Here is a 25,055-nt window from a genome sequence, read left to right as displayed (position 1 = left end):
TGTTGGACTGTATTTCTTGAAAGCAGCGAGATAACCAATAGCCAGGATAACGCAGAGTGGACAAATTTACACATCATTTCTTCCCTGAATGCTTCGGCTCTTCAGGGAAGTATTTGTCACAGCACCATCCCCACCACTCAGAAACTCCCTGAATCCCTCCCATTCCTGATGTGGCTACAGGGATACACACCCAAAATAGGGGTGGAAGTATCACAACAATGGTAAAAGATCTAAAGACATTGAAAGAAGTGATTAAGAGATACTCAGAATTATCTTTCATCCCAGTTAAAAAGGAATATACCTTGTTTGAGGAAGAAAGGAGTGAAATATTTTATTTCTTACTTCTTTTTCTCTTCATTATACCTCGCATCTATTTTTTTTAGAACTACTTCCAGACATTAAATGAATTGTGCAAAGGTGTTTTGATACAGGTTCTGGCCTGATTCTGATTCCTTGACCAGGAGAACAACTGTCTTTTGGGAATATTGAAAGGAAATGTGAAGAAAGAGAGAGATTTCAAAGCAAAGTGAAAAAAATGAACAGATGCAAGAGTGAAAGATTTGGGTTTCTCTAACAGAATGGACAGTCAGAACGATACATGTACATGCACAGCAGTTGGCCTCAATGGAGAATACCTTTTTCTCTGTACTGGAAATGAGATAAAAATAATAACAGTTCAATGTATAAGATACAGGCCAGCCTGCGAAAATATTTCATCTGAAAGGCTAACTGATATTCAACTGCACTGAAAAGGTGGTTATGAGACCACCATTACTTTGAGAAGAGGTTAGACAAATGTGTCTGAAATACTGAGAATGTAACACATCCGCAGGGTTGGCCTGACTGTAGCCTAGAGATGAATCCTCCAAGTCTTTTCTAGACTCATTGCCTAAGATTTTAAATTGATCCTACTGTTAAAATGTAACACAAGGTCTTAGGATGTCTCTATGACCTAATTTCCTTCATAAATATCACTACATTAAGTGTCAGAGGTATACTGGATTACCAAAACATTGGGTAAATTCATTTTAATGCGCTAATTTCATGAGGGTCTGCTCCATAATGGTATAGACAAGTTTGGAATTCACACTCCTTAAAAAACAAGAGCTGGAGGACAAGAATTTTCACCCTTGACTGACTCACAAGACTATTAAAAAAAATCAGTATTTTTTATTCAGTTCAAGAAAGATGGTTTATTGTGATTATTTTTCAGTTCTGTGTGCATTTGATAGAGAAAAATCTTACAGGTTTCCACAGCACTTATATTTGAATCTGCTGCCAGATAATTCTTGTTCCAGCTGTCCAGTTCCAGCTCTGGTTCAGAGCCAAAGCTGCTGCATAAATCTCAGCCTGAAAAATCATATTTGGCTGGAGTGGATTGGACTTCAGAGAAGCTCTATATGAGCAAGTCAGTGTGTGCAGACAGTATTAGCAGACAGGAATAGCTGAACTTAGATGATGCAGGAGCTATTTATGGAAAATTAAGTTACATTAGTATCTTGTCTGAGAGCAGCAGAGAGTTTCTGTTTGCCAGACATTTTGCCTTGAGAGAAGCAAGGCTGGCTGACTTCTAAGGACAGAAAGTCAGGACAAGGTTCAGGCACAGATTAGTAGAAAATGTAGGAGAAACTTTAGTAGGAGAAACTTTAATGGTTACATTATTAATCCTTGATTGCAGGTCTTTGTGATAGAAATATAATGTATCATGATAACAGGGATTCCAAAAGGAGTGACATCCACTGTGCTGGGCACTGAGTGACTTGTGCAAATACAGGTTTGAATAAAAAATTATTACCTGAGTCTTGAAGACTTTGCCCTCTAATGACGCTGAAAAGTCTTGAAGAGATACCTGATAGCATCTATTTTCTGCTGGTCACTGTCCACATTCTTCCTGGGTGACAGTGACTAGTGGGGTTACTCCTACATGAACTTTGTAAATGGACAATGATTTTCAAGACTGACATGTAAAAATGTAAACAAAAGATAAATGACAAGAGTGTAAGAGTTCAAATAAAAAAGTCAAAGGTAAATATGCATTTTTGTCATATCACTTCTGGTGAAGCACAACATTAAAGGCTGTCTACTCCTGAGCAAATTGTAATTCCTTTTTCAGTGGTGATGGAAGCTGTGAGCTTGCTAAAGCAACCCAGGATGCTCAGTGTATTTGCTACCATTCTTATTCCTTGCAGCAGTTCTCCACAGAACACACTGCAGACAGACATCTGAGGATCTTTTTTCCTCACAGAATACACCAGAGCTGGATGCTTGAGAAGAGAAAGTGCTAAAGGTTGACTTCAATGGGAATGTTCCCCGACGAAGGTGAAGATTTGACCCAGAAAGGTTTGAGTGAGTTTCTGAACAAACTGAATTATCTTTTGTGTTTTGCAAACATGGGTCACCTAAAAAAAGTGCAAAAGTTTAACTCCCTGACCATATGTTTGAGTGAAACTATTTGATGTTTTTCCTTTAAAAAACAGCCCTTCTATTTTACTTCCAAACTGCAGTGAAATGTTATACTCTAAATAAAAACTGTCTTTAACCCTGCATTTTTTAAATGTAGTTCGTTAGCCCTGGCAGTTACTTGCATTTTAGATTTCTGTTAATTCTAAACTTATCTCTTTTCATGAAACTCATTTGATTCCTTTTTTACTTGCATTTGTTGGCACAGTAAGAACATGTTATTTTCTAAACAATTGCTTTAAAGTCTGGACCTTATTTTTTTATTACAGAACATTTGTATTGAGCAAAAATACTGCAATCTAAATGAGGATACAAACTATGTTTGGTCATGAATAATGAAGATTTGTTTCTTCTTCCAAAGCTAAACTGTCTGAATCCTGGTTCTATAATATTCTTATCTATGAAAATATTAGTTTCCTTATTCTGAAATAATTTTTATCTGCCTAAATTATCACAGTTTGCTTAGGATTATTTGATCATTATAATTCATTTAGAGCAGCACTTAAAAATAGTTTCCAAAACTTCTGATATATTTGGAATATTTGGGCATATTTCAGAATGAAATTTTCTGTTTTGTTCTGACGTAATCTAATTACTGAATCTAAACTTAATGCTTTGATTTCTCTTGGCTTATACATATCTTTTCTCTTTAAAATTTTATACAGCAGATGAGCACGCAATTATTTTTTGTCTATTTAATGCTAGTATCTACAATATGTAATATGCTGATCTTAGAATGTTATGGTTTAGATTTTTTAAATGCATTGATTGAATTCAATATTGAATATTGAAAAATTAAATAGTTAATAGCCATTTAACAAAATAGAGAAATAGACAATGTACATGTAATTTTGTCATGTTGTAGTATTTAAATACTTTTCAGTAGAGTTCAACGTATTCCTGTTAATAATTAAAAACATCTTGTAACAGATTAAAGGTGACCAGTTCCAAGAAGAAGAAACATGGAGAAATGCACTGTTAGAAATGAGCTAATAACATGAAAATGTGGGAAATCATTTTCAAAAAGTCTGAATCTTGACTTGTGCTTTATAAATCACGACCCAGAAGTAACTGGGGATTCAGCCAGATCTCATTAATTGCAGAGGAAGAGAAACTATAAAGACTGAAATTTATGTAAAACCAGTTCACTGGTCTATTCTTTTATGGGAACTATTTGGAATCAATCTGTAACTGCAACTCTTCTCTGGGAAATGAGTCGAAGAGCTACAGCAGGTGCTTTAAAGTAATAAGGGATTTCCTGTGAAACCCAGTGGAGTGATGACTCACCAGTTTAATTATGGCCTTCTTCTGTTGTAAAAGCAGGACCATCATTTGTAAAAGGCTCTTGTTGAGTAAATGAGTTCCAACAGAAAATCTTTGATAGGGAAAAGAAGATACCCATATTTTATTTTAAAGGGTATAGGATTTATAGCGAAGAGCTTCAGACTACTACAATGATTAGTGTTGTCTGGGTATCCCCAGAGTAACTGAATGGAGCAGCAGTAACTCTTTTCGTGCTGTCTGGCTTTGCTTTATTTTGAATTTCTGACTTATCTTTCAGTTCAGCCATTTGATTTATTCCTAAATTATATATATATCCCAGACAGACATTACCATAGTTGATACTGCTTCAGGATGGTTGGAGTGGGTTTGGTTTGGTTTGGTTTTTCCTTTAAAAAGACATAGCTAAAATTACAGATACTATTTCTTAATTTCACAATACCATTCCTTTTTAGCAAGTTGCATACCCCTGAGAAATAGGGCAGTCTTTACAAATGGTGAACCAGCTCCTGGCACATTTAGTATTTACTTTTAAAACCACAATTTTTCACCCCATAAAATGGGAGATAAGATCTTCCATATCCACAGTGTCTCCGCTATAAGAAGAGACACCTCAGAACTGATGATACAACATTCTATCCTGACAAGTGATAAAAATCCAGGGGACCATAATAGCTGATTCAGAAACACCCTTTATAATATTTATTGCAAAGTAGCAGTTTCCAGTGAAAATTCCATTGGTGAAAGGGGGGGACGTTCTGGTAATTAGGGTTTGGTAGACAAACATTTTTAGGCAAAATGGTTCTTTTCAAGGACAGATGGGTCATGTAACCCATCTCTCTGTTCATTTTCTAGGTTGGTTGGTTGTCTTCATCTGAATTCTCTGCTCAGAAGTCATTAACCTCTTTTGCCCATGTCTGTCACCGTCTGGCACAATGCATCTTCTTGCTAAAAGGTAAACTTTTGGTATCTGGAGGGTAAAGGAAATAAAAAAGACTCATACCCAATATAAATCAAAAGAAAAAGGGGAAAAGAAAGCCACTTAGAAGAATAGGTGTCATTGATTGACTGTAATTTTAAAGGGTTTTTCTTATGATGGACAAATTCCTGAAGTGCTCATTAACTAATGGAATTATGGTGGCAAGTGACTGCTGTCTCCACAGAACATCAGGTTAAAAAGCGTAGAGTAATAATGTGCTTTTCTCTGTTGTGGATTGGTGTCCTCACTGTCTGGAGCTCCCTCAAAGACACTGGAAACGATCAAGGGTTTTCACTGTTGAAATTCTTGTTTATGTTTTCTTCTTCTCCAGGAATTCCTGCTCAAAGCATCAAATGAAGTTGAACTCAGAGGGTTAAACAATAGAAAAGCAGCACCTTGGCCTTAATATATTCAATTACCCAGAAAATAAAATCAATTTTGTTTTTGTTAATAGCACTGAAATATGCATTACACTATTTTAATTAAAACAGTCTATTACACTTGCCATTCAGCTCATTCCTGCATATTCCCTTAGGGCAGTAGTCATGTACTGTGATAAAACATAATGAAAATAATTTATAAAGGAAACAATACAATAAATCAATCTGATGCTTAATGAACCTGCATTACAAGAATGGATACAGTATTCTTTTTTAGAACATGTAGTGCATTTTCCTCAAATGACTGGAAGAATGCCCTACAGCTCTTAAAAAAATAGCACCTTGTTCCATGTCAGCATGCTTTTAAAGCACTGAAACTTGCGGTTTAAGCAAATCTTGTTTCAACAAATAGAAATCTCTTTAATTTACACTAGGTTTTCGATTTTTCTATTATTTTACCTTCAGTCAGATTCATCTGCCTCACAGGGACACCTGTAGAGACCACAGGGATTCAACTCATCTGCATACTTCAGCAGTCAGCTATTTGCTGTCTGTATTCCAGAGATCCAAATTTTGCAGCTAAGATCAAAGCTACTCAGGAAGTATTCTCAGCTCCCCATCAGAAAGATGAACAAAAATAGCAGGAGAACTATTGTCATTATTTACTTTTTTTATATATTCATATGATGCTTAAAGAATTTTCGAGTTCAGCCAATGATGGAATCTGTGAATTACCTTTACCTGAGAACTGCCAGGGAATATCTGTCAGTATGTAATGTTTCATTCAGTGACCAAATATGAGCACAACAGTCTGATTTAGTGCAGTATTTTCCATTTCTGTGAAATGTGTCTGTATTTTGGTATCTGCTGCAAGATCTGCTACACTTGGAACAATCCTTCCTTAAGAGTTTGATTACTCACATATTTATAGGAGAATTCAATTGGTTTAGCAAATTTAATTGTCCAGAAGAACCAGGGAAGCACTAATGCAACAGATGATACAAGACAGACCAAATACTTTGAGAGAGGAGTCACTCAGGGTGACTTGATCACGAATCCTACTGACACAGCCTAGAGGTATTCTGCTAAAGGTGTATTAAACTATGTTTTTCCAAGCAGGTGGATTAGAATTGAATAGGAAAAAGAAAAAAAAAACTCTACCTACTACAGCTGAATAAGCTGAGACTGGCTGTGAAATTGCAACATGTTGTTGTTCTTGTACCCCATTAGTAAATTGGGAACAAAGAAAAAGATTGTGGAGGTGATGAGATACAGAGCAATTATGCAATGCATTTTCTTTGGGTATGGTTTTTCCTCTTTGTGATTGCAGAGGTGGAGTAGCTTGTGCATCATCTAAGTTAAATAAATTTTATTTGATGAGATCTCTAACTTTCCTTTAAAACAGCAACAACAACAACAAAAGAGAGTATCAAAATGCTGCCAAGAATGATTGTCAAATGCTTTGTCAATTCAGAGACCTGAATCAGTCTAAGAGGGGAACAAGTATCCTCCAAATGGTATTTTCTGAAATGCTATTTTCTGAAATACTATAACCAAAACTTTAGCATACCTGGAGGTCCTATGTAATAATTCAGGAACACAATTCATCACTCTGGTTATTTGTTATTTTTATGGGGAAAAAAAGAACAGATAGCAAGCAATGGTTCAAATAAGTACTATCAAATACCTAAATGCTCTTAGAGAGCAGTTCCAGAGCTGCTGGTTTTTTATGTTTTCTGCCTCCTCTCACCCCAAACCACAAAAGCACTCTGGAGCACAGGAGGAATATCTGGGACAAGATGCTGAGGGTGAGTAGCAAGAGCCATTCCCAAAGACTTCAGACAGACAGACACCCAGAGGAGCAGGGCTTGGCCGCCAGCCAGAATGGCCCGGCAGGAATCCTTTCCTAGGGAATCATCTGGTCAGAGCTGCATCAGCTCACACAAAGGCTGGAGCAAACTGTAAATCCCAGCTCACACTGGAGGACAAATTTAGCAGGAGACAACAATCCCTGCCCCTCAGTGGGGCAGCAGCTACCCCAGAACAGCTTTGTCCATTTGAGGAACAGCTTTCCCCGGCTGGTCAGCAATTTGCTGTTACCGGCCCTGTAACTATTGCTACAGGCAGCTTTTATAGGCTCATCCTCTAATTTGGGAGAGAAGCTGGAATGCCTTTGGAAGCCTGCTGGCACACAGCATTAGACGTGCCTGAAAAAAGGCCCAGCTGTGAAGGTTGCCCGCCTCAGGCAGGTTAGAAAGACAGGCTGACCATTCTGTGGTTCTAGAAAACATTTCTTGTCTCAAATGTTTACTTCTTTTGCTAAGAGAACCAAAAACCTCTGGCTGAATTAGGTGAGCAAATGTAAAATGGTCAGAAAAGGCTCCCAAAAGCTGGTAGGTGACAAAAACCCTCTGCATTTTCTCCTTCTGTATAGGAAGGGGATATATAGATATAGGTATAGATAGATATAGTTTATATAGATATAGATATAGATACAGATGATATAGATAGATATAGATATAGATATATTGCTTCTACCATATGTGACTTTTTTTCTAGGTGAATAATTTCTTTGCTTGACATAAACATTTCTGGGAAAGTGTGTTCATATATGAAAAATGTCCTTAAATGTGAGCGATTTCTACTCTTAACTCTTGCCATGTGTTCTCCTCCTCCAGCCCACTGTTTTCTGATTACTTCAGTGTTTTCAATATGGAAATTAGTGATTTTTACCCACTTTAAATAGTACCATAAAACACACAAAAAAAGAGAAGGCTGACCATTCCACTCAGTGTTGATTCATTTACACATTAGTTTTATAATTCTAAACAAAGTGGAAGGCATTTGATGTCAGTTGTTTTACCTTTTTGGTGATTAATACAGTTATTTTAGATAGAATAGAAATGGATAAGAATATAAAACCTGCAGGTGCACTGAGAAGACAGATACTAATTGCCCCCAAAATTAAGCTTCTCTAGAATAAAATTAATGCTTGGGTATTTTGCTCACATTTCTTGACACTCTTGGTCAATAAGACATTGTATTTGATGGACAATTCATTCAGGTAAAATAATTGTATTCTTATGCCTTATAGTATGTTATTTGTATTTGAGAATGTAAATTATTTAAGTAAATTTTTTTTTCCCTAAAAAACCCCTGGTAATTCATTGCAAATATTCCATCTTATTTCATCCTTGTAAACGTAGACAGAGGATACTGTGTTCAGAGGCCAGAGATAAATGTATGAAATAAGCTATATTGTAAATTTCATTTTAAGTTAATTGAAACATAAAATGATAAATTTACAGAATATGTCAAACTCTGTCAAGTTTTTATTAGACATGGGTGAACTGAAATCCATGACATGGTCATATTTGGACTATTTTCAATAAGAAAGAAAAAAGAGGCAGATCTCTGATAAGTACACAGCAACCACTTTCAATCCAAATGTTGAAACTCATTTAGAAGTTTAGAGCCTATAGAGAGTCTATCCTAAAGTCTTTTCTTGACCTTGTCAAAACATTTCTGAGAGGTTTTTTTGCACACAAGAAAATGTTTAAATTGTGGCAGTTATCCTACAAAGCATTTTCATTCTGAGAAGTATGGGAACTTAACAAGCAACAGGAAAAAGTGGCTATTAATGGAAAGTTTAGGCAATCTTTAAATTTAGGCATCACCATATGTGCACACTGAAATACACATATATATGTGCTCATTTCTGTATAGATCCAGTTCTACTCTCTGCTATAAATCAAAGTCAGTACCTGAAAACAAAATATGACTGAGGAGAGATTTTTGGCCCATTGCCTCTTTGGGCCATCTCATTCTATTAAATAACCTACTTCTGAGAAACTTAGCTAGACCTTCACTGTTCAGTAACTTATGATTGCCTTTTTAATTAAAAGCTTGAACCTTACTTTATACTCATTAATCATATTAGATAGGAGTGTTGTTATAATGGGCATGGCTCCCCCTCAGACATATTAACAGAAGCATTACAGAAGTACAGGGTAAGATGTGTGAGGATTTAAAGATGGTGTTTTTCTCCTGGTGTGCTCTGCTTCTGCATGCTTTGCCTAATTCCGCACCTGGCACACTCTGCCTCAGGATCCATTTTTGTTCCATATGATAACACTGCATGAGCCAGGTTAGGCTAACAGGAGAAAAGCAGCAGGACAGGAGCCCCACCACGGTGTGTGAGCATATCTTTGCCTCAAGTCTGGTATCAGAGCATCTCCTGAGCCTGGAGATATGCTCTACTTCAGTGGGTACAGCAACTGTACAAAGTTAGGGTGCAGCTCAAGCCCCACCTCACACCTTCCACAATCTGTTTCTCACACTGAAACCTTTCTCCTCAAGCTGCTGAATGCCACATCCACTGCATGGCTGGATGTGTCCTGTTTATCTGCACCAAACTGGCTCCTTTGCTGAGGGTCCTTCTCCCCCCAAAAATAAATAGCAAAGCTCTAGGTGATTTCAATGGTAGCAGGGCTGGGTCTAACAAGTCTGGCTTTTATAAGAAATACAAGCCTTGGCCTCTGCTGGTATAAATCAATCTAAGTCTGCACTGGAACTGGGCTAATTTACACCAGAGTAGGATCTAACTTTACATATTCTTTTCTTTTTGCTCCCTCCTACTGGCAAGAGCCCAACAGCAAAGCTTTTTCTGCATTTGTTTCACTTTGTGTAAGGTCAGATGAGGTTTTATGTAAAACAGATGGACAAACTTAAAAATGATTTTTCACATTGCATTGAAAACCAGTAAAAAAGCAAAAGGGGGGAAAATTACTCTTTCTGTTCTTTCAAAGGTTGTTGCAATGACCTTTATTTTACCCAATGCCTCAATTTTAAAAAAGGAAAACTACCCCCTGCTTTTATTACAGTGAAGTTGTTTTCTCTGCTATTCATAGAGGCCTTAAGGAGGATCAGCAAGTAAAAGAAAATTCCCAGTGGTTCATTGGCAGTTTGAAAATGGGAATATAGTGCCCAAGTTATAAAATAAGAACTATATTTAAACATCCTTTAACTTACTGTGACACATTTTTCTTCTCACAACTGTGTAATTTTGTGGTAACTAATATTGTGAGACTGAAAGAATCTGCAGCCATACAGGTTACCAGCCCAGGAGGGAAAATGGCAGAGCAATTTTAAATACCTTGTTCTTTTCTTTTTAAAAACCAACAGTATCAACAACAAAATTTACACAAGTGGGACTTCATGTTTATAGAAGTTTTCATTCTAAGGCATACAAGACAGAAGTGTGGATTTCCCAATGAATCAGGTCCTTTGTCTCTAATTAGGACTGACATATTTAGGAATTTCCAGTTGTTTAAATGACTGTAGGTTGCAGAATTATCTATACTGCTCTGGCATCCCTTGTAAGACAAAGAGCACCAAGCACAAGCCAGTCTGTGTAATCTGCAGAGGGATCCCTGTGTCCTTTCCCTGGAGCTTCAGCTCTGGGTGACGCATCCAAGAGAGACAGGCACAGTAGAGAGAGTCTAAAAACTGGCATCCAGAGGAGAACAGTGAGTTCAAACCAAGTGCTGTAACCCATGATCTGCAAATAATGACTGGTCAAGCAGGGGACTGACAATATAGAGGAAAGGGATGACATGAAGTGTAACAATGGGCTTCAAGTACAAATAAAGATACTGGAAAAAGGAAGCATATAACTTGTTATTTATGTTGTTAATTAATAACAAATAAATAATAAAAAATAACAAAAATAACAGGCTTACATTAAGAATTCAGGTTAGGAGAAAAAAATTCCAATTTAGATAGAGGGACTCACTGGGACAGACAGTTTTAGTGGGGATGCCCTGATCCTGCCAACGTCTCTTTTTTGACAAACATGTGGTAGGAGTAACATTGGTAGGAATGACACAAGTTCAGGTGATTCTGTCCTGGGCATGGGGAAAGGACTGAGCTGAACTCACAAGGCCTTTTCAGCCCAATGATTTTATAAGCTGAATGCATATATATTTCTAATATCCAAATAACACACTTGGTTGCAAAAACTTATGCCTGTAACCACGAGGATTTTATTACTTTAGAGGAATTTTAAATAGATAAAGGTGCTATCAGGAAGTCTGTCTAGGCATTGACTTAATACTACATATAATGACCAAAATAAACTTCTGGTTATGCATATGTATGTATAAGTTTTGAAACTTCAAAAAAAGCAAGTAAAAATGTCAGTGAATTAATGGCCAAAATACCAAATATTTTACTAAATTTGTATGATTTTTCATATATTTCAAAGTAGTTAATGTATTTTCAGATAAAATTATTTTGTGGCTGTTTGGCCAGATACCCATTTGTTGCCTAGTTTTGCGTTTGCTGAATACTGTTCAGCCAGCTCAGACATTCCTGTCATTTTTAGCCCAGAACCAGCTACATGTAGTCTTATCCTGATGGGTCAATTGACTGTGTATTTATTTGCAATCTAGTGTTAATGAAAGGGAGAAAAAAAAAAAGGCTTGAAGAGAAGTTGAGACAAGCTGATGGCTTAGTAAGTGTTTAATTCGTTGAACTCTACAGAAATAGAGGAGTCTCAGAATGAAGGAAGCCAATATGACCACGTAACTTAAAACTGGCTCACTTATAATTACTTGGGGGAAAAAAAGGAGGGGGAAACTGTATATTGGAGCTTCAGGGGCTTCTCAGAACAGGAATGTGACAGTCATTTAAACTGGAAAAAAATCATCAAGATGATTTTCATTTGAGTTTACATTCAAACATTTCTGAAGACAAATAGCCTTTAAACTTTCCAAAATGCTTGGGGTATTTCAAAATTAAAATACTTTGATGTATTTAGACAAATTGAATCCAGGATGCCTCTGCAGCGGCAGGAGAAGTAATAAAGCTGCTGACTGCTTGCAGTGGTTGAATGTTTAGTCTACAAGCTTAACAATGGTTTTGCAAAGCAAAGTGAGAATGATTTTTATTGCAGATGGCCATGATGGTTTAAGTTAGGACTAAAGTCTGCACTTTGACATGGTTATGAAACTGAATATTTGGCTACCTTCATATATTACTGAAATAAACCACAAATAATTTGAATTGATGCTTTGGCACTTTACAAAGGAATTGAAATGAGCCTTTTTTTTTTTTCTGAAATTAATTATTGCATCCTGGTTATCTCAATCTGATATCTGTACTTATTTGAGGACACTGCCTCCAGATTCAATCCAAAATATCTGCTACTAAAGTAGTCCACGGGACTCAGGAGAGGGCTATTTTCATCCTATTTTCATCATATTTATTATGCATAGGTGAGGAAAAGTCTGTACGTAGGCCTTATCTGCCTTGAAAAGGCAGATGTCCTTTCAAGGACAGATAAATCAGGAATATGAAAAGTTATTAGTGAATACTCATTATTATTTCCCTTATGAATTTAAAGAAACTTTAAAAAATTATGTTAATTTAATTACTAATTTTGATTGATTGCCTGCCATCTTAGTATCTCAGAATTTAGAAAGCGTTTGCTAATACTGTAAAAAGCTCATCACTGCTTTTAGGGATTTTAATTTTACAATTGCAAAGAAACTGCATCATTTCCCTCAACAAACAGAAATAACTGATTTTTATACAGGAAGCTAAGAAAACAGACAAACATGAAAGGCCACCATCTGTTAATTCAAAATCTATTTCTGCATATATACACTGCAAGACTCCATAGCCGTGTCCATGTAACAGCCATGTTGAACTGACTGTCCCAGGAAGGACATGGTCTCATCCTTCCAAATATATGAATATTACATGTAAAGAAGCTTATTTTTAAAAATTATAAACTGTGTGTTCTTTTGGATTGCCTTTGGCTTTCCAGCTTTTAGAATGCACTTGGTTCATGTTTTTACACTTTTCTGTTAAGCTAAAAGAGAAAGAAATTAATTTTTCTTAAATGACACCCAAGAGTCTCACATAATCACATTACCCAAGGAAATGGGACTTGAGGAGAAATACCAAATATTGTGAAACATTTGATAAAAGCATGTAAGCAAGAAACTATAAAATAATAGTAAATTATGTGTGTTTTAAAACAGAAGTCCCTACTGATCTTGGGACAAGAGAAGGTTGCCAGAGTGAAAACAAGCCTTTCCCAGATGTGTATTTATGAAATCAAACAGGTGACATGTCTAAAAAGTCTAGAATACTCCTGATACAGAGATTTTACAATTAATGATTAGTCTGTGATCCAGAGAGATAATTGTGGGGGGTTTTGATGAGAAACAAACAAATAAAAGGAATCATCTGTATCCTGTTAGTCTTCAATGAGAGAACACACAGACATTACTCAACCTCTGGACTTCCAAAAGAAAGGGAAAAGCAGCAAAGCAAAGCAAACAAAGATCAGGAGTGGGGGGGGAAATTAAAGGGAAAAAAGTACAAACCCAACTACGGTGCTGTCAGCATCTAAACCCTCCTGGCTGAGCGTGTCTCACTGAAAAAATAATCCTGTCTAGTGAATTACATATATATTCAGGACTCATCTCTTAATTGCTTATCAGCCTAGATAGTGATTTCTGCTGCTGAAGTTGGTAATGTTAATACAAATTAATACGAGAGCCAATGTTGCTGCTTTCCTTAAACAACCCCTTTCCCCAGTGGTTTGGTGAACTGGACCTACCCTCCCTAGGCTGTAATTATTGACCATAGGGTTTTTCCTTCCCAGGCATTCTCCATCATCCCTGTAGACTAGAGGGCTTCACTTGTGCACCAGTTCATTTCAAGACCTTTCGAACACTGAAATGTTGGCCTATAAAGCAGCTGAAATAGAGCTAATCCAAATGACTAATACGGATCAAGGGACAGCAGTGCCAGGATTCTCAAGGGAAAGGTTTACAGAGGCCTTTGGTCACTAGAAACACATTGTCCTGAATGTGGAAAAACTGGAATTCAAGAAACCAGTCAAATTTCTAATGCCAAACTAACTTCATCTGACTAAATATTTCCATTACTGTATGGTTACATGGTGTTTCTGACATTCCATTCTAAAAACTTGTATTGATGCCTCCCTTTTCAAAATAGTACCTAAAGGAACATAAGAACCTTTTCTCTACACCTGAGACTTGATTGCAATTTGCTTTGCCATTTAATTTATTGTGGCTACCCAGATGTGATCCTTTTTTAAACACCACAATTGGCCTAAATTTAATTGCTTTGACACAGGTGCAAAGTCAGACTGAGCCCAAAAGCTGTGTTATAACTGTTCTGGATTTGCCCCAAAGAATGATCCTTTGCTCTGTGCTATGGAATGCCTGGTGTCAGGTCAGCAGCCATTCAAAATAGTCCTGGTCCTGCTGAGCAGAAATACACCAGCCAAGGAGTCTGGCCTTATGTTCAGCCATTGCTCAGTGCAAAAGTTTAATCACACCCAAGCAATGTTTGTAGCTCACCAGGACCAGCAATCAGCGTGGAGCTGAGGGCTGCACTTTCTAGAGGGCTGTTAGAGAAGGAAAGAGGCCCTTGCGAACTTTTCAGCTGAGTCACTTGCTCGATGACAGCTGCTGTGGCAATTCCCTCTTCTCCTGACCTTATGGTCTACCCCACTATGCTTCAGAGATCTTTGGGAAGGGAGACGATTACACCTAATGTGTTTGGACAAGCCTAACGTGCATGCAAATTAATAAGAATGGAATAGTCCGGTCTGTATTTCCCTTTACACATGTTGTCCTGCATTTATGAAAACTGCACATCTGCTTACCTGCTCTAACTAATGATAATGGATCTAGCAGGACAAGGAGAATGCAATATTCCCTCCAGTGATATTTTGGCGGGGGGGGTGGGCAGGGAGAGTTTCTTCCTCTACTGAATGTTAGGAGCCTTAACCAACTCCTTAAAACAAGATGGATTTCTTATGTAATTCTCCTCTTCAGATAAAGGAGGAAGAGATATCCACCTATCCATGAATGTAAGCATCTGGGAGTTGAGAAGAACACAGCAGGTCACCCATTGCAACACTCACATTTAAACTGTGTGAACAAATTTCCTGACTTATTATAAAATGAAGCAGCATTTTTGCCTCTGGTATCAAAACCAAAATAAACACAATGAATGCATACATCTTATGACAACAGGTGCCTGGTAATCTTCATGTGACAGTGAGGCCTGTAAGCAAGGGCACACTTTGGCTTCATTTCAACTTCTAACATTTCATTTCTCTTTCTAAAGCAGTCCTTAAACAGTTTTTTGCTAAACTACATGAAACAAAAGAAGAAAAGGTACTGCAATAATACATTGCTTCATTAAAAAATCCTTCAAATGTTTCTGCAGTCCTGTTCAGTGGAATTTATGAGTAAATAAATGCCAAATTAAGAAAAGTTCCCATATTACATTGTTTGTGCATCCCATTACGTGCATCTGTACTAGTGGAAAGATTTATAACCCAGTCTCTGACTGAAAACACAGTGTACATCTTTCCTCCCTCAGAAACAAATTCCCTCTTTTCACCTGAGCACAAGGTGCGGGTGTTGTAAGATAGCGAGCATACACGAAGCAGAATCTCCCCAGAAAAGCAATATTGCCAGGGAGGCTTCTGATGTGGCTTATCAGCTGTGTTCAGCAGTATTGCACTGCTTGCAGTGTGGCCCTGGAAGCTGTCAGGACTCTTTCCTGAAGGGTTCAACTCCACTACATTTTGATAGCATGAACAGAACTAAAGTGTTTCTGCCTTTGCATGTTTTTTGCAAGGACTCTCTGTGAAGCCTGGTGCATGGGCAGCCATATGACTTCATCAAAAAAGGAATAGAATCCTCCACATATTTGCATAATTCTCTGCCAAATCTTTACATATATGACAAATTTTTGCATACCTTGTGCTGATATTCACAAAAGAGCCCCCTCTTTCCTGTTCTTTGTCTATTACAGCAACACCCATTTTCTTAAAAATGAAAGAAGAATAAATCAAAATTAATAATTTCTGGTTTTGTGAAATATCTTTCCTTTTTGGGGGAAAAGATGTTACTTTTCTTCAGCTCAGAGTATGAGCAAATGCTAGAATTGAAGCTGCTTCTCATCACAATTTTATTGTTTATTACCTTTACATATAAAATATATGACTTCTAGATTACTAGATTATCCTGTAAATCATTGCAATGGATTTAATTGTATTACCTTTCCTTAAACTGTACAGTATTTTTCACCCTGTGCAAAACCCTCTTGCACAAACCACAAGGTAAAAGATGCTATGAAGTTTTTAAGAACCTCTTCCAAACATTGCAGTGAGTACAAAGCATCAAGTATTCCTGCACTGAGTGCTAAAATATAGACTGCAAGACATTGGTGGGTGTATGAATGTTGATATGTGCATGTCTATCAGAACTGTAGGGCTTTCATTAGTTCATTACTGGTGTTTATTAATTTAACAAGGCCACTTCGAAATTCCCAAGATTTCTCTTTTCAGAACACAGACCTCTTGATATCACTTCAAATATTTGGAGGAACACTGCATTTTCTATCAGAGAAAAAAATAAGTATCAACTCTTAATAAATTGTTGAATATTTCAGCACTTGTGAAATATGAACTCATAGAATCAGAGCTGCTGTTTGCAATTTGCTGTCAGGTACAAAGGGATTGTTCTCATATATTTGGCATTACAGTCAGCTAATCCTTGTCTGATTTTTGTATGTCACAAGCCAGTGAAATAAAACTATGGGATGATGTTTTATGAGCAATGCAATAATAAATTCCCAAAGAAGGTTTTTTCTTAAACTCAAGCCTGCAAGTAACAGCTTGAGGAACGCTTTCTGGAATCATACTCATTATAACTTGGATCCAGTTTCCACAGGAATACAGTATCTCCACATTAAACCTTTAGGCTGGGATGCAGAATATATTTATTCTTTTTAGTATAGAGGATATTTTTGGCTTATTACATTAATAGAACAACAAAGTGAAAGAGGGTTATGAGTTTTACTCTTTTAAAACCTGGGTATTTTTCTCAAAATTTGTAGGATATTTGGAAAAGAACATTTTGATTTTCTGATTCTATTGTTTATTGAGAAACTTGAGTTCCATTTTAGATTTTGTTTAGCTTATTAATAATATTAACAATAAAAATATAAATACTGGCTTAAGTTTGGGAGCTCAAAATCCAAAGCTTCCAAAATAAAGCTTTTTTGAAACATCCACATGTCCAATAAAGTCAGTGGTGTTACAAAACCATAAAACTTAAATTTTAGAGAAAAAGAAAGAAAAAACAGACTTTAGTTCACTTTATAAACATCTGTGGATGATTCCAAGCTGACGAGCTGGAGAAAGAGGCTTGTGTGCTTTGTTAGAGATGTATTAACTCATGCTATTGTCTTGTACATCTATTACAGAGCACCAGAAATTTAATTTCAGAGAGAGATTCATGATTCCTGAAATTAATTTATTTTACCTAATTTTTCCTTACTTTAAGAAGTCCTTCTTTCCCAGTGTTGTGAAATTTTTCCCACCTTGATTAATAGGTCACAAAGACTTTAGGGAATGGATAGACACGAGTGGCAGCAGCAGCAATTGCTATCTCAGCCTTAGGGGGAAGATAAGGTCAGACAAAAACATAAAACATGGATAAATATCTGACATAAAGAGGCCTCACAGAGTACAGAAGATGAAAATGATTCCTTAGTGAAATGGATCTTGAAACATGAGCCTGGTACTGAGGGACAGTATTTGGTAAGGAGAGGAAATTAAATTTTACTTTTAAATTTTAGATCATGTATCTTTTTAGAAAGAGATTTACTGATAAGATGGGTATAAAACATGGTAGTAGATGGGCTTTTAAATGCCAGACATTTGCAGGCTCGTATTTTAGTGTGCCATGCCCTGAGATAATATAGTATATCAGAGGTCCCCAAATTATTTCACAGCATTGATCATCTTTTAAGTGAATCAGGAATTTCTTGTCCCACTTTCCCTTTGGATGACATTCCTGCTCCCAGCCATCAGTGCATGTGTGTGCACCCCGAGCCTCTTACACTCACCAGTGTGGAGCCATTAACCAAGGGAGCCATTCACCAACACTTCCAAAAACAAATGTATCCCCTCTTCTCGTTCTGTTTCAAATATGCAATTCCATGTACCAATTAATTACTGATTTCTTTAGGTAATTAATTGCTAAGTGCTAAAGAATTGTTGCAGTACTGTATGTAGAAGTAACAAAATTACTCAAAGGTTTTAGAAAAGTCTTCAAGAAAGCAATTACTGCTAGTTGTAGTCAAAATTATTTGTTATATTAATTACCAGTAATCTCTGCCTAGACATAATTAGACTGGAAGCAATTTTATAGTGGTGTAATGTAATTATGTAATTAATATGAAAAATAACAGATTATTTTACTTTAATTTGACATATTATATGTTTAAGACCTTTCCAATTAAAGAACAAAGCATTGACTTAAAGAACAAAGTATGCACCAAGTTTTGGGATAATTTCTCACAGCAATAGCACATTTAGGCAGATCTTAAGATCTGTACATTCTTGTTGAGTGCTTATAAATATGACCTGAACCTAAGCTTTTGATAAATTTCCATTTTGGACCTGAATTAATTGCTCTCCAACTAAGTAGAGTAGTTCTAAACTCTTGTCCAAATTTTACTCCTACAACTTCATGTAGAATGTACCTTTCAGAGATACTCATGCTCATCTCAATCTGATCTGATCTGATAAACAACATAATTTATTCACATTTTTAATTGGTGATTGTTTAGTTTTCTGCTGGAATTAATCTCAGGCTCATATCAGAATAATTTAAGCACAAGCTTAGCATTAAGCAAACATTTGGTGTAGTCCACTGACGTGTGTTCTGTATTCCTCTTTTTCCCATATTTTTCATGGTGACAATAAACAGATGCCCAAGGGATTTTCCAAATTTAAGCTCAAATCAGCAAGGAAAATGGTGATTTCAGAACATAATCATAAAATATTAACTAGTCATATAGAATGTTTCTCTTTGAAAAAAAAAATCAGAGAAAAAGTCCCAGGTTTTTAATAAAATAAAAGTACATATCACAAAGAAAAAATATTTTGTTAAAAACTTTTCACAAACTTTTTTGGAGTGGGGCAGTTTATGAAACACATTTTCAATTTAGGTACACTTTCAGCAGTGAATTATAATATTTCTGATAAGTAATTTTACATCATTTAAAGCTTTTTGTCTTTTTATATTTTATTTTTTATTTACTGCAGGGTTTTGTTCTACAGAGTATCATTAATAACCAGATTTCATAAGCACAAGCCCACAACAGAAAGATTATCTATCTCAGATAATTTTTTACCACCTATAATAGTACTCTGTGAGAATTCACTGATAAAAAGTGTGAAAAAATTATTATTAAGGAACTACTTTCATTTGTATCATTGTATTACTGCAATTTCTTGCTACAGTGTTTTGACAGAGGCTCTTCTGCTGAGGAATGGAATAACCCATAAATACCCAGAATCCATGTCAGGAACTTTCACTGAACCAGACCATTCCTCAGAGACCCTCTGGATGAGAGCGTTTTGTTGTATTCTCTAACCTGAGTAGCCACTGGTCAGGTTTTCCTGAGTGTCTGCAAGCACCTCATACAAATAAAGGCTGACTCTTTCTGGAGTGATTTTCATGTAAAGGAAAGATGCAAAATAGGGTTTGTGCAGCCTCAGATGCATCACTTCAGTGATGAAATTATTTCCAGGGTTTTAATGTGTAATGGTATATATAGAAGAAATTAATGTTATCCCCTCTTTTCCAAAACCTTTTTGTTTAAAATAAATGCTTCCTGTTACTGCTAAAACAACTGCTAAACCTGAAGATAAGGCACAGTGTAGGTACTGTATTCAATTTTAGGAAGATTCCACCTGAGCAAATTATTTCTAGATACCTCAGTTTCTGGAATGTATTGTATGTTACTACTCTCCTATTATTTGTCAAAAAAAACCCACAAAAAATCAACCAACCAACCAAAAAAACCCAGAATCCTGCATATATTTGGCTTAGTTTCTCCATTATTCACTGCAGAGTACTCATGAGGGATCTAAGTTGCATTTACTGGAATCTGAGGAGTCTGAAAATCATTTTCATTTCAGTGTTGATACAAAAAAAACCCCTACTCTGTAATTGTCTTTAGCTTTTAGGTAGCTCGTGGCTTTCAAAGTGAATAGCTCATTTTGAATGTGATTGAGATTTTTATGGGAAATTAGTACCATTTGTTTGTAAAGTAAATTTCAAATTAGAAGTCATGTGGTAAAAATGGAGTCAATTTATGGAGCATTTCAGGTTTTGATTTTTTTTCCTCTCATATTTAGTGATAATGACAAATCCCTTTTTAATGAAGTTTTAAAATGAAAGCCAGTCTCGTGTGGCTTTTTTTATCACCTATTTACTTTAGATAAAAACTCTTATTGTCCTGAACCACGAGCATTATGCAGACTAAAAATGCCACATTAAATCTGTCGTTTTAATCCCAAGGCATGGATTGCACCATAATTTATTGGATAAAATTATAGTAACAAATAGCAGTGATGATGTAACACTATATTTCAACATGTTTTACAGCACCACAATGTTATTCTTGTGATTATACTGTAGTTGGAATAAATATTACTAAATTTGAGACAGATTTATTATGGTTTTAGACTTTCTTTTACTTGGTCCAGGAAACAGAGGATTTACACAGTAACTCTTATTAACATTAATGAGCATTAATTGCTTATCTCCCTTGTGAACGATGAGGAGTTTCTATCCCTCTGGCTGTCCTGTATGTTAGCACCTTTTAAGGTTTGGTTTGGGACTAGATCATCCCTCCAGTTTCAGCACTGTGTGAAAGGAGGCACTGAGCCAGAAAAACATTTCAATCCTTCCCTTCATCTCTCTTGCCGTTGAGAACCCATCCACAGTCATTTGGGCGAGAGGAGCCAGGCCACACTATGTGTAGTCTTTTTGCAGCTCTGATGCTCTCCTGTGTGAATAAAGGGCAAAATGCGCAGGCAGGTCAAACCCAGCCCAGCCTTTCTGCCCCTCGTTCTAGCTTCAGAGAGCCAGGAGGCCACGTGAGACACCTGAGGGGACAGAGAGTCTCATTTTGCCTTAATGCCATAAACTGGCAGGTATGATCTGATTCCTCATTATATATGTCCTGAAAAGATAGCTTTGGGTTTGGAACAAGTAGATTGTTACCAGAAAAATTTGACCTTCTGTCGGAAATAAATTCAAACCACACTTTTTGGTGAGATGCTGAACAGTGGGAGAAACTTGCACTGTCCTCCTGACTGGTCATTGATTCCCACCACTCTTACAGTCACAGACGTCACTCTGTGATGTTAAGAAGAACCATTTATGGCATTTTCAGCTGGTCCCAAAACAGCAGAGGAAAACCAAACTCCCAAGAGAATCTGTTCTTACATCAGCAGCCAGGTCCTGCATGGACTGCCATGGCTCTGGCTGTTCAAGGCATGAGGTTGGCAATAAGCATTTGGATTTCTGACCAGCTTGCCAGTATCTCTGAGAAAGAAAAGGCTGAATCCTGTTTTCATCTGTACCAGTGCATACCATTTACTTCAATTACCTTGGCCTGAAATAGCTGATTTCCATTTGATATTTACACTCTGGTACCAACACGTTACAGAAGGGCTCTATCTGGCCTGTGAAAACTTTCCTTCCACGTTATAAAGTCAGTGCTTAACTTCTGTTCCCATATTAATTTTTTTAATAATTTGCAACATCTCAGAAAATAGTATCTTTTAAATACAGTCCCCTGCAAACCTGATCTGTGAGGTTTAGCCTTGTGCTTCAGCCAGAATCTCACAGACCAAGTGCTTAATGGAAATGAGCAGGAACTGGGTGATATTTCTCCATTATGAGTTAAATCTCTGAGTGCTTCAGGGTACTTTGGGGCAACAGAAAGGGGAAAAATATGGAAAACAGTTTCAGCTTTCCAGTTTGGAACCTGCCTTGCTGTAATTTTGAGACACAATCTAAACCACAGGTAATTGATCATAATGAAAAAAATGCATTAATGAAAGTAATTGACAAAAGCCAGTACACCTGTCAAAGAAGAGAAACCTTGAAAAGGAACGGTGAGCTTTTGAAGGTCAAGGCTCAGTGTGGTGTAATCCCTACCATCTGTGTTCAGGCTGGTGCTATTCTCAGACTGTCATATGCACTCTCTTCTTTGAAAATAACAGACAAGGGAAAAAAGGCTTACCCGACAGGGAGCCTAAATGTAGTTAGTTTTACAGAAAATGAAAAAGCACCACTGTATAAACTTAAGATGACCCTTAATTTTCCTTCCCCTTGACCTACACACGTCCACAATTGGTTTCAGAGCTGTAGTGGCACTGGGAATGAAAATAACCAAGGGGACAATAAAATGTAACAGTTATAACTGTTGAGTTGGAATTGTAGGCAACCATACCCAATGTAATCAGAAAGCATGGTATTGCCCTGCAAACTCACTAACCTGATTAAGAAATTTCAGCCTTTTCTTCAGCTGAGAGAGGTTCTTGCCTTGAACCTACAAAAAGCTGTGGACTGATTCCTGTGCCCTCAGCAAATTTGTAACCCGTGGTTGCCTCATCCTTTCAGATGTTTGGGATGTCCTGCTCCCCAAAGCTTCTGGATGTTTTCAGACAGCAGGGAGAAGCTTGACACACTTGTGTGGGATTAGTGCCTGGGTACACATTCATATGCTGGATCTGCAGAGCCCATATTCAAATTCTCAGAAAATACCCACTGGCTCACAGTCCATAAGCACAGGGCTGGAACAGGCACCTTGGATAGCCAGCTCCTGATAGAGGCACTGCTCAGAGAATAGAAGCTGTGTTCAGTGCCCTGTGTTTTCTGAACACCAACTACCAGATAGCAGAGCAATCAGCCTTCCTTCAGATGGCTTTGCGTGTTGTTTGGATGACTTAGAAAGTATGAAGAGAGTCTTCTGCACCCACAAAATAGTGTAGCTTGCTGATCAGGTCACTTTGTGTGGTCTGGAGTTCAAATCCCTCAGGCACACGAGGAAATTGAATTCAGGTTTCCCACACACTGACAGGATATATTAATCACAGCGTTATTATATTAAATAAGGGCATTAGCTCCTCCATGGCAGTTCTGCTTTGAAAGAAAAGGTTTAGAAATCCAGCTCCAGAAGCTGGAATGGAAACTCCAACTGTCTCATCCAGACGTCTTCCTAGCATCTGAACATGAAGCCCTGATGAAGCATAACATTTGTTAAACACATAAATTTGTTCTTATTAAATCATCATCAAATGCAGAGGTAGATGCCTGCTTGCTTGCCTTGTTTCTTATTCCTCTCCTTTCAAACATCCACATACATCCCCCAGGGAGCATCTTTAGGAAGTTGCTCTTTCCAGAAGATGGGAAGGGATCTGTAGTGATCAAGCATTTGGTCTTCAGGTTAAATCCCTTCAGGGTTTCTTTCCAGCTCTAGTCTAGATTTTTTCGCACCAAAAATTCAAGGATGAGAAAAATTTTCAAAATCTTTACAAAATTCCCGAATTTTCTAATTTACTTTCAAAATATAGTGGATACATGGAGACAGTAGGCTGCCATCTGGAGACTTTTTTTTTTGGACATTTTTCTATGAGAAAGGTTCATCTATTAAAGTAATGATAAAGGAATTTTCATAGAACTTTTTACTGCAGAGTGCAGACATGTAAAACTACAAAGCACAACCAAACAGATCCCCCAGAAGTCATGTTTCATCTACTTTGTGGGAAATGGTATATATGAAAAGCTGCTATTTCTGTTACTTTTGAGTGACAAAAATGGTGTGTCTAAAAGTACTATATATGTTATATATACTCCTTGATCCTGAGAAGAAAAATCAAAAAATAAAAACATCTGCCTCCATGCACAACACCAGAACACACCACATAAAACATCCCTCTGTTAAATGAAGATTCCTGGGAAAACAACCACAATAAAAATAACATATAAAAGAATAATAGCGTTCCACAAATGTCTAATTAAAAAGGTTCTCCACCTCTTTGGAAGAAACACATTTCATTTGCCCTCATTAAGGTGACCTAACCACTGTGCTTCACCCTTTCCTGCCTGCATGATGCAATCAACACAATTCCTGAAAACAGCAAACAAGAGGCAAAGAATCACCTTTCTCTCACTGAGCTTTAGCTGCCTAATCAACTTTAAGCATACACCTCAATTAATGATTCAAAAGGTATCCTGTTGACCCTGTATCATCTAACTCTACAGTATACACAGAGGTTCAGAACTTGGTCTACCTTGAAAGATGGTTCCAGAGAATCTTTGCTAATACCTTTTCCTTGCTATTCACACTCACTCAAAGTAAGCACTTATCTTATTATTTTTAACTTTGACCTGGATGCACTCTCTGTTGATAGAATGAAACTTCTTGCTCAGTACAAGCAGGCAATTCTGGCAATTCTTCTTCTTGTTTGCATTAATTATGTTTTTCAATTAATTCAATTTCTTTACCTTTTTCTCTATTGCATGTGTCTCAGGGTGTGGTTTGCTTGTGCTGAAGCTGTACCAGCCAGGTCACAGAAACTGAGGGAGCCTGAAGCTGCTTTAACACCCAGGAACATCCAGAGCCCAGCTCACAACTGCTCCTATCTGTGAAGGACCTCATTGCCAAAGCTATGCTAGACCACAACACCTTGGAGAAAATTAACAGTTGGTACAAAAGGTGAGAAGTGTTACCGGGCCAAGGAATGCTCTTGCCGGGATACTCACTGGACAGTAATGGGACAAGAGACGTGACAAAAACCAGTGTGAGACTAGATTAAAATCTCTTGATTTATAGCTGTTGAAGCTGTATAGAGGAATGAAAACTTCCAAAAATAAATAAATATTCTAAAGAAATCACAGGTTTGGACTTAACTTTACTAATAAGAAAAAAGAAAGAGAAAAGAAAAGGGGAATAAAAAATAAAATTGAAATCTAAAATTGAGATGGAAGTGCAATGAAGATTTACTAGCATGAAACTCAGTG

The 25,055-nt window shown here is 37.0% G+C and overlaps 1 long non-coding RNA gene across 1 annotated transcript; it reads left to right on the top strand.

The window, feature by feature from the left end:
* Positions 1-2,116: 2,116 nt before the first annotated feature.
* On the top strand, positions 2,117-24,974 carry LOC109145458. The gene is made up of 3 exons (XR_002046831.3): positions 2,117-2,346; positions 4,597-4,696; positions 24,566-24,974. It is a non-coding gene; the product is annotated as an uncharacterized LOC109145458 (long non-coding RNA).
* Positions 24,975-25,055: the final 81 nt, after the last annotated feature.

The sequence above is a fragment of the Corvus cornix genome, chromosome 9, assembly GCF_000738735.6.
Source record: "Corvus cornix cornix isolate S_Up_H32 chromosome 9, ASM73873v5, whole genome shotgun sequence".
In the NCBI taxonomy this organism is placed as follows: Eukaryota; Metazoa; Chordata; class Aves; order Passeriformes; family Corvidae; genus Corvus; species Corvus cornix.
Note: the sequence above shows the minus strand (reverse complement) of the source record. Positions and strands in the feature narration are given on the sequence as shown.